The 14991-nt window shown below is 48.5% G+C and overlaps 1 pseudogene; it reads left to right on the forward strand.

Annotated features, from left to right (window-relative positions):
* LOC131414623 (peroxynitrite isomerase THAP4-like) overlaps positions 1–9630 on the forward strand; it is a 48272-nt pseudogene extending 38642 nt beyond the window's left edge.
* Positions 9631–14991: the final 5361 nt, after the last annotated feature.

Here is a 14991-nt window from a genome sequence, read left to right on the forward strand (position 1 = left end):
GATTTTAGCGATCCTCTGCTGAGATGAAGAGAGTTTCCATAAGGGGTCTCTGTATGGAAACTCTACTGGGAGAGAGCTAGGATCATTTCGAGGAGATACACTTCTTATAAAGATGTCCGCATCTCAATCCCACACTGTGGGAATACAGTCTTAGGTAATATGACACAAAGGAGTTAAGGTGCAGATGCAGTGAAGGTCGATAATCAGCTGACTTTAGGATAGGGCAGGCCCCACCCCATGTAATCACAGAGTACTCAAATGTGGAAGAAGGACCGAAAAGAAAAAGCATCAGAGTGATTTGATGTGGGATAGGCTCAAAGGAATATTTTTTTTCCAAAGTTTTTTGGTAATTTTTTCCCCATTAGCATAAAATGTTCATTTGTACAAACACTCATGATTTGTTTTTTAATAAAAATTGTGTATATTTAAGGTTTACAGCATGATGTTTTGACATACATACACATAGTGAAATGACTACTACAATCAAGCTAATTAACATATATTAACATTTCTCCTTACATTGTTACCACTTTTTTTGTATGGTGAGAACACCTGAAATCTACACTCTTAGCAAATTTCCAGTGTATAACACAGTATTATTTTAGACTTATTTATCATACATAACTGCAACCTTGTTCCCCTTAACCAACATCTCCCCATTTTCCACGCCTCCCCCCCCCCACCCCCCAGGTAACCACCACTCTACTCTCTGCTCTCATGTATTCAACTTTTTTAGATTCCACATAGAAGTGGGATCATGCAGTATTTGTCTTCTGTGTCTGGCTTATTTCACTTAGCATAATATCCTCCAGGTTTATGCATGTCGTTGGAAATCGCAGGATTTTCTTTTTAAAGGTTGAATAATATTCCAATGTATATAGACACACTACAATTTCTTTATCCATTCATCTGTCAACAGATGTTTAGGTTGTTTCCATATCTTAGGTATTGTGAATAATATTGCCATGAATTTGGAAGCACAGATGTCTCTTCGAGCTACTGATTTCATTTTATATGAACATCACTGTTTAGAAAGCATTTGTTTACTTTCTGCATTCTTTCATTTAATATTCACACTCAGAACAGTGAGTCCCAATACCCTAGTAGTATAGATAATGTGCACCCTATACATATATGATTGTGGATGTGTTGGTATGTGATATGTTAATTATTTAGTGTATAAACTAATATTGAGACTGTATTTTTAAGAATTTAAATGAGATAGGGTCAATCAAGAATAAATTGGTGAAATTAAAATGATGGGGGAAGTGATTACTTTGATTATGGAATGAATAACACGGAAGAGGGGAGATCTTTTGTTTATTTTTTCTGACTATAAAACATGTTTCTTCTTTTCCATTAAGACCATCACTTTCCATTTATGTTACCATTAAGAAATGCCATTTTCTCCCAAGCTGCCATCGGACTCACTGCCAACATATTCCTCCTTCTCTTCCACATCTTCACAGCCCTTCTGGATCACAGGCCGAATGAGCTCACTGAACTGACCATCTGTCACTTGACCCTCATCGACACAGTGATGCTCCTCACCAGGGTGTTCTTGAAGGCAACACGTTTCCGCGTCTTCCCTCTGGGAGTCACTGAAATGAGTGACACGATGATGGCGCAGTGTCGAAGGAGATACAGTCTCCACATTCTGTCACCACACTGAGGTGCAGCACCTCGTGCAACATGAACAGGAAACTGACACAACATGTGAGTTACTTCACTAAAACTGAATCCAAGGCCATTCCTCACAAGAGACAGGACTGCGTTTAGAGAGCAGGAGCCAGCCATCCGCGCCACGTCACAGGCCGGATCAGTGTCCTTAAACTCTTACCCTGGAAACTGAGCACGAAGAGTCCCACGGACCAGCAGCAATTCCGACCAGAAGTGCAAGCGCAGGACCCCTCACCCCTGTGCCGCCATCACAGTCTTGACTGGCCGTCGGTGGCTCTGCACCGTCCCACCTGCACTGCAGGACAGGACCGACCTGTCCTTCCCGGAGCCTGAAATGCCACAGGCCGAGGCCCCCTCACAGCTCCCTCGGACGGAGGCACTGCACACTCAACGCAGGCTGAGGTGCCTGGACCAGACCGCCAGGCTCCCTGACCGTCCGGATCTTACCTTCTAAAGGAGGAAGGAGACATGCTTCTAAATACACTCACTTCTAACGTTCAACTTCCTAATTTCTATTAAGATTTGTTTTTGGAGACAGAGGGCCCACTTGCTAGCTGTAGGACACGTGACTTAACTTCTCTAAGCCTCAGTCTCCTCACCCATGAAATGGGCAAAGCTGCCGGCTCTGCCCGGTGGAGTGGGAAGACGGGACAGGGGCCAGGCTCCAGCAACGTGTGCAGCACCCGACCCTGGTTTTGAGCACCTCCTCCTCCTCTCTGTCATATGCGTTCAGGCCTCGAGACTTATAAGATGAAACTGAATCACCCTCCCCCAAACAAAAAACCACTTTTGTTTTATCATCAGAATCAATTTCTCCAAAATATGTACTAATACCTCTGCAGAACAGAAAACATTACGGAACAACAGTTCAGAAAATATTAAAGAGAAAAACCAATACGTGTCTGCTTTGAAACGAAAGTTCTCAGTCACTAACATGTGCACAGATTGACCAGCACGCGAGTCCACTCTCCAAGGTCCCTGTATCGACTCTCTGCTCTCAGACTGACCAGCTCCACTGCGGCTTGATGCCAGAGCCTGCGTATATCTCCCAGAGAGGGCACCCCTCTGTGGACTGCCCTCATTGTAGTTTCAGCATCTCTACACGCGATATCTTATCACTTATGAAGCAGTTCACATACCTCCTGAGTTAAAAGGACTCAAACCTTGGAAAGAACGCCAGTCTCCAGGCAATGAGTTAAATTGGAAATATGACGACACGCAGGAGAAGCAAGATGGACAGGCACCGTCCACCTGAAGAAAGAGGCCCTTTTAGAAGCGTTTTCCCCCTTTGGTCACCTGGGTCCCAGTCGCTTGATTTCCCACATCTTCTTCCCTGGGATGTCCCTGAGCACACCTGAAGAGGAAGTGGAAATAGTACGTAATTCCATTAGAAGACAATGGTTGGACTTAACATTATTGATCTGATACCTGGAAAAGTAGGGGATTGTGCTCAATGAATGTAACCAACTTCTCTCCACTTGGTACCAATCACACTGTAATTCAACCAGGGGGAACCACAGAAACGTGAACCATTAGATTCTTTTAGAGCTTACCGTACTGCATCACGTTTCAAGACACTTCCCCAAAGCACTTCTTATATTTTCTGAGATCCTATACTTTATAAATAAAATCAAAGGAAGGGCTCTCTCCCTTTCTTTAGAAAACACTTATATTTAAGATAACAGGTTTGCAAGTAGTTATGTTTTAAAATCCCTAATAGTTTATATAAAGATGCTGGTGGTTCAGTTCTGAATGGAAGAAAGAAAAGAAAGATAGAAGGAGAAGAAAAGAACCCAGAACTTGAGCTACATCAGAAAACTGGAAACCTACTTTAGTGAACACACTGGACAGAAGGTCCACATTAAACCCACCGCCCTGTAGTGAGCAGCCCTCTCATCCACTCACGCTCACACTCACACACTGGATTTGCATTATGCACAAGCTCTACAAACTGAAGTTCCTACAGTACAGGGATATGCAAGTGACTATTAATTCAGTTTCTGCTCTTCTGATTACCAAGTGCCAGACATGATGTGAAGCACTGGAGATGCAGGCATAAGATACTGGCTCTGTCCTCAAGGAATGGACAGTGTGGCTATTTAAGTGCTGGCACCAGCCAGTTCCTTGAACTGAGAGTGTGTTTTGACACAGCGCTCGTGGCCCCGTGAAGAAGACAACCAGCCCGTGGTCTGACTGCCACCTTCCAGACCTCCACATGCCGGCAGCCCTGGGCCCCCCTCCCTGGTCCTTCTCTTTCCTCCCACACTCAGACCCTCATCCAAAGTGGCCTCCCGCACACTCCTACCTCTAGTCCAGGCCTACTCCCTGAGCTCCAGGCCCGGAGACCCAAAGGCTCCCTGGACATCACAACACAGGTGTCTAACAGGCACCTCACAGTCAGCGCCTACAAAACCAAACTCCATCAGCTCCCACTAAGCAGGATCTCCCCAAGTCTTCCCCACCTGAGTTTCTGAGCTCAGGCCCTAAACCTCCCTCCAGCTTCAACTCCTCCCTCTGCAACCCCGCCCTCACACTTCCAACCTGTACACAGTCCTAAGGTCCGGACCTTCAAACACACCCGGAATTCACCCTCCCCACCCTGACCTGAGCCTCAAGGCCTCTTGCCTGGCTTATTGCAACAGCCTCCTAATTGGTCTCCTTGCTTCTGCCATGCTCTGTGGTATGTTCTCAAGAGCTGCCAGAGCGAGTCTGCTAAACATACGTTCAGTCACGTTACTCCTGCTCTCAAAACCTTCCAAAGGGTCACCATCCCATTGAGAATAGACACCCACTCCGCACTATGACCCAACGAGGCCCCAGGACTGGGCCCAACTCACCCCTCTGTCTTCAGCTCCTGGTTCCCTCACCCCACCTGCTGTACCCTGGTCACACTGGCCTATTGCTGCTCCCAGAGCATGCCACTCGCCCTTCCTCCTGCACTGCTTTCGTGTCTTACATAAAACGCTCCTCCGCAGTGAGACCTTTCCTGGCCATCCTGGCCACAACTCCAGCCTCCTCTTGCTCGGCCCACATCACTCTCCCACATCCCAATCTTCCACACGGTGTCATGTCATGTCAGCCGGGGCACAGCTGTTGTCTCTTCACTTCTCTAGCCCCAGGGTCTAGAACAATGCCTGAGGCAAACTTTGCACTCCAAAATACATGCAGTTCCTTGAACAGATGAGTATAAAAACAACCAGGAACTGCCTAACACTTGGTCAAGGAAGGCTGAATCTGTAAGGACTCCAGGGATCAGTGGAGGCTGGTCCATTAATCGTCCCTAAAAGGACATATGTACAGCATCACATCAGAAAAGAAATTCCCCAGCACACCCTACAGATATCATATGTATTCTTATCAGCATCAACAGAGGTCTTCCACCTTTTCTACTTTGAAGCAGCCTTCCGTGTCCCATAGGGGATCATCCTAACTTGAACATGAGATTTTCACACTGAAGGTAGTATGACCAACATTAAACTGTGCTTTTCACCTTAACCAAGTCTCTCCGAAGAATGGTCATAGGTATGCAAGCAGTAAGAACTTCAAAGAAAGTGGATAAGTAAATAATTGTGTTCCTTCTCCCACCCTATGCCCCTGCGAACAGTACAACAGCCCCTGATACTTTCTTGTTTTAAAACAAACTTCACAGAAAATCCGTCTGGTTAACACGCTCCTTTGGGAGTCAGGGCTACTGTTTCCTCCAGCCACCTAACACATTTAAGTGAAGAGATGCCACAGACCGTTGAAATCTTGGGCGAACATGCCTACGTTACAGTTTACAAACTGGGATTTCAGTCAATTGATGTTGCAGCTGCCAGGAAGAGAAAACCGAAGGAAGAACACTGCCACCCAGGATGACAGGTGGAATTAAATCAGGGGAAAGACTTCCTGGACGGAGGAGGGGTTCTTGAAGGAAATCACTCCCTACAAGGAATGAAAGAACCAAAACTGTTGTGGGATGAAAAAGAGAGCGCGTGTAACAACGCTTTCAAGGCTACTGGACCAAGAGCCACAACATCTTGCATCAAAAATTCCGGAACTGTCCCCTCTGGAGGAGCAGCATAAGAGGATGGGCCAACACCCCACCCCCGCCCCCCGAAAAGCGCCTGGATGATCTGTTGGTCAGTGAATGAAACAACACAACTGCGTGTGCTGTGAGTGTTGGAGCGTCTCCCCTCAGCCCCCAACAGAACCAAGAGAGCTTGCCCGTCTTCCCTCCCGGCGGGGGAGGCAGAAGCCCTTTCAAGACGCGCTCCGCCCGAGCGCGTCCCGCCGCCGCGCTGTCCCTTCTCGTCGCCGCGGCCTGGGCCTGGCGGGGGTCGCCGGGCGCTGCGGGCGGCCTGGAAAAGCGCCGGGACCCGCCGATCCCGACCGTGAGCCCCGCGCCGGCCTCGCCCCGCCCGAGGGCCCCGCCCCGGCCGCCGCCCTGCGCCCAAGCCCCCGGGACGTCCCGGGCCGCGGCGCCGGGCGAGCGCCCCCCGCGGCCGCCCCTCCCGGCTCCCTCCGCGCCCCGTCTTCCCGCGCCGACGCGGCTGGGCGCCGCCATCTTGCCGGACGGCGGCCCCCACGTCCCGCCGCCCAGTCGCCGCCGCCGCACCCCTGGGGGGTCCCGCTAGGGGCCCAAACCCCGAGGTGGTGACGGGCTGCGGGCCGCGAACTGAGCCGACCGGCAGGGCAGGGGGACAAGCCGCCCCTCCCTCCGCCGGGCGCCGGGCTGCCCGCCGGCCACGGCCCTGCCCGCTGGGCCCCGCGGGGAAACTGACGCCGCGCGGCCGGCCCGAGGCGGCCTCACTTGGGGCGCCGGGCCTCGGGGCCGGTCCCGCGAATGAGCCAGCGCCCGGGCGCTGTGTGACCTTGGCCCTGGCTGGCGTCTCTGGCCCGGGCTCCTCGCGTCGCCGTGGCCACCGGCGGTCACTCCCGCGCGCACCCTGAGCCCACCTGGAGGCCGCCCGGCTTCCACCTTAGGGCCTCCACCACCCTCTCACCACCACCCCGCGGCCACCTTAAGCTCCCCTCACTCAAGTTGGTGCTGACAATTTCCAGAAACAGTGTGTTCCGGAAACGCTCCTCTTTTGGTCAGCTGTCCTCCTGCGTTTGCTCTGACTTCTCCGCTCCTTTGATCCTGGGAGCCCGCCTTGATCTCTGCCATCAGGACTGTGGCTGAGCAAATGCAACTTGTACCTGGGTTACCACGGGCTCCCAGATGCTCTGTGACTAGAAGGATCTGGCGGTTCCGGGGAAAGGTAGCTCTGCCCATAGAGGTGAGGCCTGGAGCGGATCCTGACAGCATCCTGCGGGGAGCAGGGCACGGCCCACGCCTCCTGGAGAGGCTGACCCTGCGGACTCGCGGGAGGGGCGCCTTTCCCACTTCCTCCTGGGCCCCCGAGGAAGTTGGCCCCGGACAGGGCAAGGGGTTTGGCTTCCCTCTGGCCTGGCGCCTTCCTGAGGGCTTCTGGAATTCAGCTATTTCAGCGAGTCCCTTTCTGTGGACTTCTACACTGAAGGTGCCAGGACAGTGAACTGAAGGGACTTGACGTGAAAGACCCCCTCGCAGATACTTCTGTTTGATGTTGCAGGGTGTTAAGTTTTAAAGACCTGAATGACGCTTGTCATTTATAGTCTTATTGGAAGTTTACAGTGGTTTGTTCTGAGTCTCATGTTGTTCCCGTCTATCAAAAGAACTGGTAATATTGGAGTATTTCCAGAGGTCAGCCACTGAGCTTTCTGGACAGTTTCTTTTAGAGCTTGTGTCCCCAAAATTTGGTTACTGTGTCTGAAAATGAGGCAGGCTGCTCTTGGCATTCATAATGGTCTAACGTGGTAGGGGGCCAAGGAGGTGGGAATTGGGGGGGAGGTGTTTGGGAGATGGGCTCAGAAAGCATGGAGAAAGTTTAGAAGGTCATGTTACTTAGAAGTTCCTGAGGAGCTAGTATCCACCCAGGTCCTGGTCCACAGCAGCCTCAGGTGGGTTAGATGACCGCAGATGGAGCAGAGAGCCCTGTGGAGTGACCACCCCCACCCCCATGTGCTCAGTTCCATCTCAATAGAAATCTTACCTTAATGAGAAGAAAGGAATATTCAGTATGTTGCTCAGTATCTTCCAGGGGCTGGTTGTGTCTTAAAGGGAGCCGTTTTACCCCTGATAGTGGAAGTACAGTAGGAACACAGACCTACAGCTTTTGAGTCTGACCCCCTCTTAGAGCTGGTCGCCCATCCTCAGCTGCTTGAGCCACAGCTGGCGCCAGACGCCATGCTGAGTGTCTGGGAAGCTCTGCTGGCTGACACCTGGCATGGCTTGTAAATGGGGGACCAACCATCCCATTTTTAGCACCAAAATCCTGCATCCCCAGCACAGCAGGACGGTTGGTCAGCTGTGAGCTTCTAGGAGCTGTTTCTGGGGCTTTCTGAAGCCTGTCCTGTGGTCTTGATGCCATCCTGTGCCATGTGTCTGAGCATCTGTATGCCTTGAGCATATGTAGGAGGAGTTCCTCACCTTCCTTATCTGCCCTGCAGACTGTAAGCTCCTTAAGGGTAGGCAATGGGTCCTGCATCTTTCCATTCCAGTAATAACTTGCAATTAGAAGGTGTTCCTTCAATCGTTACTCGGGTTTTAAATGTGGAAGTCAATACAGGTCTGGATATTTGCAAAAACACTTGTTTTGCTTTTATAGTAGATCATTTTAGGAAAAGACGTTTAATTATGTCTTTCTAATTACTGTGTCATTTGTCCTGCAGGTTCCCCCCAAAGACCTCAAAACGGCTCATCCAGTGGGTAAAAGCTGTTCAGAGGGATAACTGGACCCCCACTAAGTATTCTTTCCTCTGTAGTGAACATTTTGCCAAAGACAGCTTCTCCAAAAGGCTGGAGGATCAGCACTGCCTGCTCAAGTCCATGGCCGTGCCCTCCATCTTTTACCTGATGCCACACCAGGAGAAAGGACACCAGAAAGGCCTTGGGGGGCCTTGGGGGGCCTGAGGGGACATTCGAGTGAAGCAGAAGAGAAGGGAGCTGCAGGTTCATCGTCGTCCTCAGGTGAAAACCTGATGGACAAGCCAGAGTGCTACAAGTTGAAGCGAGCCGCTCTGCAGGGTGAAACTGCACCGAGGGCCACCCAGGAGGCGCCGGTCAGGAGAGGGCACAGCACTCTCTGGAAGGAACTCAGGAGATGGTGTGGCCATCACAGCCTCAGGCAGCCAGGGAGAAGCAAACACCTCTACTGTGGATCTTGGCGATGAGCTCACCACCTCCCCCTATGGGGCCAGCTAGATAAGAGTGGGGTTTCCTCAGATGACTTTCTCTCCCACCCCCAGGATCTGGGGCATGCAAATTTATCGGCTTGCTTCCTTCCTAACAGAATTTTCTTCTCCAAACACAATCCGGAGAGGTGCATCCCCAAGAGCCTGTCGAAAGAAAGAGGTTGGAGAGATACGTGGAGCCTGGTTGCAGGGGGACCAGCCTGGGGCCAGACAAGGGCTTGGCCCAGAGCCGCCAGACTTTATCACTCAGACTGATGCCTCAGAAGCCCCCTAGAGCCCCTCTGTCCCTCTGACACGTCAGCCCGACGCCAGCTGTGGAATCTGCAGAGTGAGCCCAGTGATGCAGCCCCATGTCCATCACCACGGTCATCCTGTCAGCGTCGGGGACCTGCAGACTCCTGACTCGCCGCACTCCTACTGCTTCTGCTCTGGGCAGAACAAGAGCCAGGGGTGCTGCCTGCAGGGGCAGGTGGCAAAGAATGGAGAGCCGAAGACCCTGCGGCAGAGGGTCAGTGCTCAGACAGCAGGCGTCCAAGCTACAGGAGAAGCTGGACGAGCTGAAGACAGTGAGCTTCCCCTCCCTGAGCAGCCTGCTGTCCCCCTGCCAGGGTCAGTACCAGAGCCTGGCGGCTCGCCCCGCCCGGTCACTATGAGGGGTTTCTTGCTATGTGGCTGAGGGCCCCTGAGCACTTCTGTGTGTCACATCCTCCCTGCTCTCTTGGGAGAAGGCTCTGATAGTAGCCGTGCCTTGTAGACAGGGAGCCCAGGCTGGAGAGCTTACCTCCCTCGTTCCAGGGCACTCGAGAGGCATCTGTAGCTGTCGCGGTCTAGCTGGTGGGAAAGGAGGCATTTCAGGTCAGCTGGGAAAGCCAGAACTACCCAGTGAGTGGTGCCTGGACAGTTGGTTTTCCACTTGATCGGGGGAAAGTCAGCTCTATTGCATACCGCACACAACATAAACTCCAAATGAGTTAGGATCTAAATGTCAAATAAAATAGACACAGTAAACTATTAGAAAAGTTTCAGGAGAGTCTTAAAGTCATGAGGAGGTTCTTTCCATTCGTGTTTTAATGAACATCCTCAAAGTTAAGTCTTTTTGAACATTAATAATAATTTCTTTCAAATTTTAAATGTGTTCAAGTAGAATACATTCTCTTTTGTAAAAATTAAAACACTGCAGAAATATGTTTCCCCATTACAGAAGTGGGGAAAATCCCCCCACTTTTATTCCAACTTTTATTCCTTGTTGCTAGTAAAATTTGGCGTGTTATCTCTTAGATCATTTTCTATGCACTTACATATTTTTTTATGGCTATGTTTCTGCTTTTCTTCATATTTTACTGTTTAGTGCTTGCAAAAATTGGTTTCTAGATCTTCTTTACATATTGAGGATAGTATCTTTTGCCTGTTATCTATACATGGAAAACATTTCCCTACCACGTTGTTCATTGGATCTGGGTCAATGTTTGTCTTGTAGGATGTAAGTAACACTTCAGGTGGAAAAGGCTCTTGTGTGACAGGCTGCTCAGGACCTTCTGGGCCTCCAGGTCAACCATTAGCACAGCCCAAAATAGAAACAAAAACCAAAACCCATCCTGTGTGTTTCCAAATGCACCCTGAGGGAAGAACAGCTCCAGGTGAGGACCACTGATGTCCTGGTCAATTGTCCACTATATTCCCCCATCGTGTTACAGCTTTTTTGCGGTTTCTCATACCTGACGTTACTTCTGGGTACCTTCCTCTGTTCCTATTGGTCAGACTTCCCAACGTTTGTCACTATTACAGGTCCTTCCCGACAGCCAGCCCTTTACTCCATTGATCAGGTCTTCACTGTTGTTTCTACCTCATGAATCCTCACTTCTTTCTGCTTTTTTCTCCTGGAGGGAAGTGCTTAGCTTCTTCGTGTGCAGTTTCTATTTCCTGATCCCTGCAGTCAAGGCTGTGTCCCTTCTCCTGTCCCTTTCGCCTCACACCATGGATGTGCCGTGTGCTGCCCTCATTTCTGTTCATTTCTAAATAGTTTGTAATTTCAGTCGACTCCCTCTTTCACCTGAGTTATTTAGAAGAGTGTGGAGAAATTTTCAAGTTTGATAGATTGGGGGAGGGGAGCTAATTGTTTTGTAATTGTTCTTTAATTTTATTGCTTTAAGCTCCTATAACATGGTCACTTAAAGATATCTGCTTTTTAGAATCTTTTGATATTTCGTTGTGGCTTAATACACCATCCATTCTGGTGACTGTTTCATTGTGGTTGAGAAGAATGTATCCTCTCCAGCAGTTCCTTACACTGCTCTCCCTCAGGCTGAGGCTGGATCTGGCTTATTTGTGTGAGTGAGCAGATCTGTCTCCTAACTCACTGTATCACTCCCTCTGTTGATTTCTAAGAGAGGAAAGGTAGGTCTCCCTGTGATTCTGGAGGTGCCTGTGTCTTCCTGTTTGTGTGTCTAGTTTTGCTTTATGTTTCAAGACCATGTTGTTGGATGCATAAGTGTTCCTGACTATTATCAACACAGAAAACCCCTTTTTGTCCCATTGACACTCTTTTCTTTATCTCCTTATTTTCAACAAAATCCCTTTATCTTATAGCTATATTTGAACTCGATCTGAGAGCTTCTGTCTTTTTATAGAGTAATTTAATCCGTTTGCAATTATGATTGTTGATACGTTGGTATTTTGGCCTTCCAGTTTATTTTATTTTTAATTTGTTAGGCTTTCTCATTGTTTCTTTTTCTGTTCTCCTAGTGGATGTCTTTCAGCTTTTAAAAATAACCATTTAAGCCTGTCTTTCTGTAAATGCTTAGTGTTGATCAGTTCCTGTGTTGTACACTGCCAGCCCCTCACCCTCACTCCCCAGGTGGAGACTGTCTGTGATCTTAGTTCTATATTCTTCTTTTCCCCCTCAATCAGCCACAATTAGATGTAAATATGCATTCTATTGGTTACTTTATTCACCACTATTTTTTTTTAAATTTTTTGTTTATTGCAGTTAACATTGGTTTATAACATTGTAAAAATTTCAGGTGTACATCATTATAATTCTAAATCTGCATAGATTACATCATGTTCACCACCCAAATACTAATTACAACCCATCACCACACACATGTACTGAATTATCCCTTTCACCCTCCTCCCTCCCCGCTTCCCCTCTGGTAACCACCAATCCAATCTCTGTCTCTATGTGTTTGTTTATTGTTGTTATTATCTACTACTTAATGAAGGAAATCATACGGTATTTGACCTTCTCCCTCTGACTTATTTCACTTTGCATAATACCCTCTATTTATTGTATCCAGTGTTTCCTCTTTTTCATAAATACTTAATGACCTTTTTGGAACTCGAATGACAGTAAAATTTTGAGAGGAATCGAGTTTGAGATACTCCTTAGGTGCTGATGCCAGAGAGCCAGCTCCCAAGCTCTTCAAGTTGCCTCTGTGTGTCTACAGAGTGCGGGATGCTGAGTGGTGTTTACAGCCATGGAACTGAATGAGGTTTCCTGGAGAAACTGTGTGTCTGGAGAAGTGCTGGGGCCTAGCCTAGGGGCAGGCAGTGTTCGTAGAGGTGCAGCTGAAGAGGGTCCAGGAAAGGAGACTGAAAAGACAGAGCATGGGGTCATGGGAGCCAGGAGGGGAAAAGGGTATTGCAGAAAGGAGGTCCTCAGCTGAGCTGGATACATCTCTGATCAGAATGGAGAAAAGATGGCTGGACTTGGCCACATGGAGTCACTGGTGACTGCAGTCCCCTTGGAGTGGTGGCAGTGGTGCTGGGTCTAGAGTGGGTGAACGGGGGCTTTAGGGGGTGGTGCTGGAGATAAGGCACTTTGTTTAGGAGATTTAGCCCTGAAAGGGAGTTGGAAAATTGGACAGTAGCCAAAAGGGAACATGGCTTCAAGGGAGAGTTTCATGTGAATGGTGGAGACAAGGGAGCAGGTGTCTGAGCTGTGGGTGGGCCAGGATGGAGAGGAGGAGCTGTGAGGGCCAGGGAGGAGGGTGCTGAGCCCTGGGGAGGTGCAGGGCTGGGTTTTCCCCCCTAGGGAGCGGGCAGAGAGCAAAGGGACAGATGCTGAGCTGGTGGAAAGGCGTACCTGTGCCTCTGCTCCTGTGTTCCCCGGAGTGTGAGGCTGGTCACTGGCTGGGAGTGGAGGGGCGATGCAGCAGGTGTTAGGAGAGCAGCAGTGGGAGCAGTAGGAGGGAGAGAGGACACCCTGGCTTGGTCTACAAGGCTCACCCAGAGCCCCCACTGGGCTCTGTGGTCTCCACCTGTTGGCTCTCTTTGATGTCTTCCTCAAGGTGTCTGCTCTCTTGATGGTTCCCAGTGCTGTTATGAATTCATTCATCAGTCAAGGAATCTTCTGGACATTTTTAGGGATTTTATGTTGAACAGGCTATACACATATTTCTTCAGTCCGTTACCTTTAATCAATCGCTTTACTTTTGGACAGATTCCCTACCACAGAGCTGCGGGGCCAGTGCGCCTGCGGGTTCTAGGGTTTGGGAGGTTTGCCCTCCGGAAAGCCGGTGCTGATGGGCATTCTCACAGGACACGGTGTTCTCTCCCTGAGCCCGCTGTGACTCCAGGTGTCATGTTGTTTTAAACACGGGCCATTTCTAGCAGGGTCCATTGTTGGCATTCCTGTGGACCAGTGAGGATGAACATTTTTCCGGGTTCAGTATCTCCTTGTCGCTTCCCCACCACGCCGCCCCCCACCTTGCTTCCCGAGCTCTGAACCTTCCTGATGTAACCAGGACGTTCACTCTATCCAGTGTGAATCCATATTCTCTCAGTGGACTCAGCGAATACTTGCTTCAAGCATCTGTTTTCTTCTCGTTTCTTCATTGTACATACGATTCTTGAGTTAATCTGGAGTTTTAAAAACGTTTTATTGTGGAAAATCTTGAACATACTCAATTGAGTAGAAAAGTATAATAAGCGCATGTCCCTATCCTCCCGCTTCAACATTTATCAGTATTCTGAGATTCTTGTTTCTTCTATATTTCTACCCAATCCCTACCTTCCATTGATTATTTGTTAATTAATAGAGTGATTTTTAAGGAAAGGTTTACATTGACAGAAAAATGCAGCAGATAGTACAGAGAATTTCTTCCTCCTCCCCACACAGTCGCCCCTGTTATTAACATCTTGCATTACCACTTGTGTTAGCATGGTTCATGCATCACAAGCGGTGAACCAACATCGATACGTTGCTATTATCGAAGTCCATAGTTTACAGTACGGTTCACTGTCTGTACTTGGATTTTGACAAATGCATGATCTCCTGGATTCACCATTACAGTATCCTACGGAATAGTTGGATGGCCCTAAAAATCCCTGTGCTCTGTCTGTTCTTTTCTTCCTTCCCAACCCCAGGCAACCACTCATCGTTATATTGTTTCTATAGTTTTGCCTTGTCTAGAATGGCATATATTTGGAATATGTGGATACTATAGAATAGAGTATGTAGCCTTTTCAGGTTGGCTTCTTTCACGTAGCAATATCTATTTAAGCTTCCTCTATGTCTTTTTGTGGCTTGATAACTCATTTCTTTTCTTTTTTTTTAATATTGACTTAAAATACACATAGCAAAAAATGTACCTTGTAATCAGTTTTTAAGTATAAACTTCAGTGGTATTCAATACATTCACATTGTTGTGCAGCCATCACCACCATCCATCCCCATCACCCTTGTAGATCTGAAACTCTCTACCTATTAAACAATAACTCTCCCTTCACCCCTGCTCCCAGACCTTGGCAGCCACCATTCTGCTTTCTTACTTTATGATTCTGACTCCTCTAAGAACCTCATATAAGTGGAATCATACAGTATTTGTCTTTTTGTGACTTGCTTATTTCACTTAGCACAATGTCCTCGAGTTTGATCCATGTTGTAGCATATTGCAGAATTTGATTCCTTTTTAAGGCTGAATAGTATTCCTTTGTATATATATATACCACATTTTGTTTATCCCTTCATCCGTTGATGGACACTTGGGTTGCTTCCATGTTTTAGCTGTGGTAAATAATGCTGCTTTGAACATGGGTGTCCAGATATCTCTT

Source organism: Diceros bicornis, chromosome 15, assembly GCF_020826845.1.
Source record: "Diceros bicornis minor isolate mBicDic1 chromosome 15, mDicBic1.mat.cur, whole genome shotgun sequence".
Classification (NCBI taxonomy): Eukaryota; Metazoa; Chordata; class Mammalia; order Perissodactyla; family Rhinocerotidae; genus Diceros; species Diceros bicornis.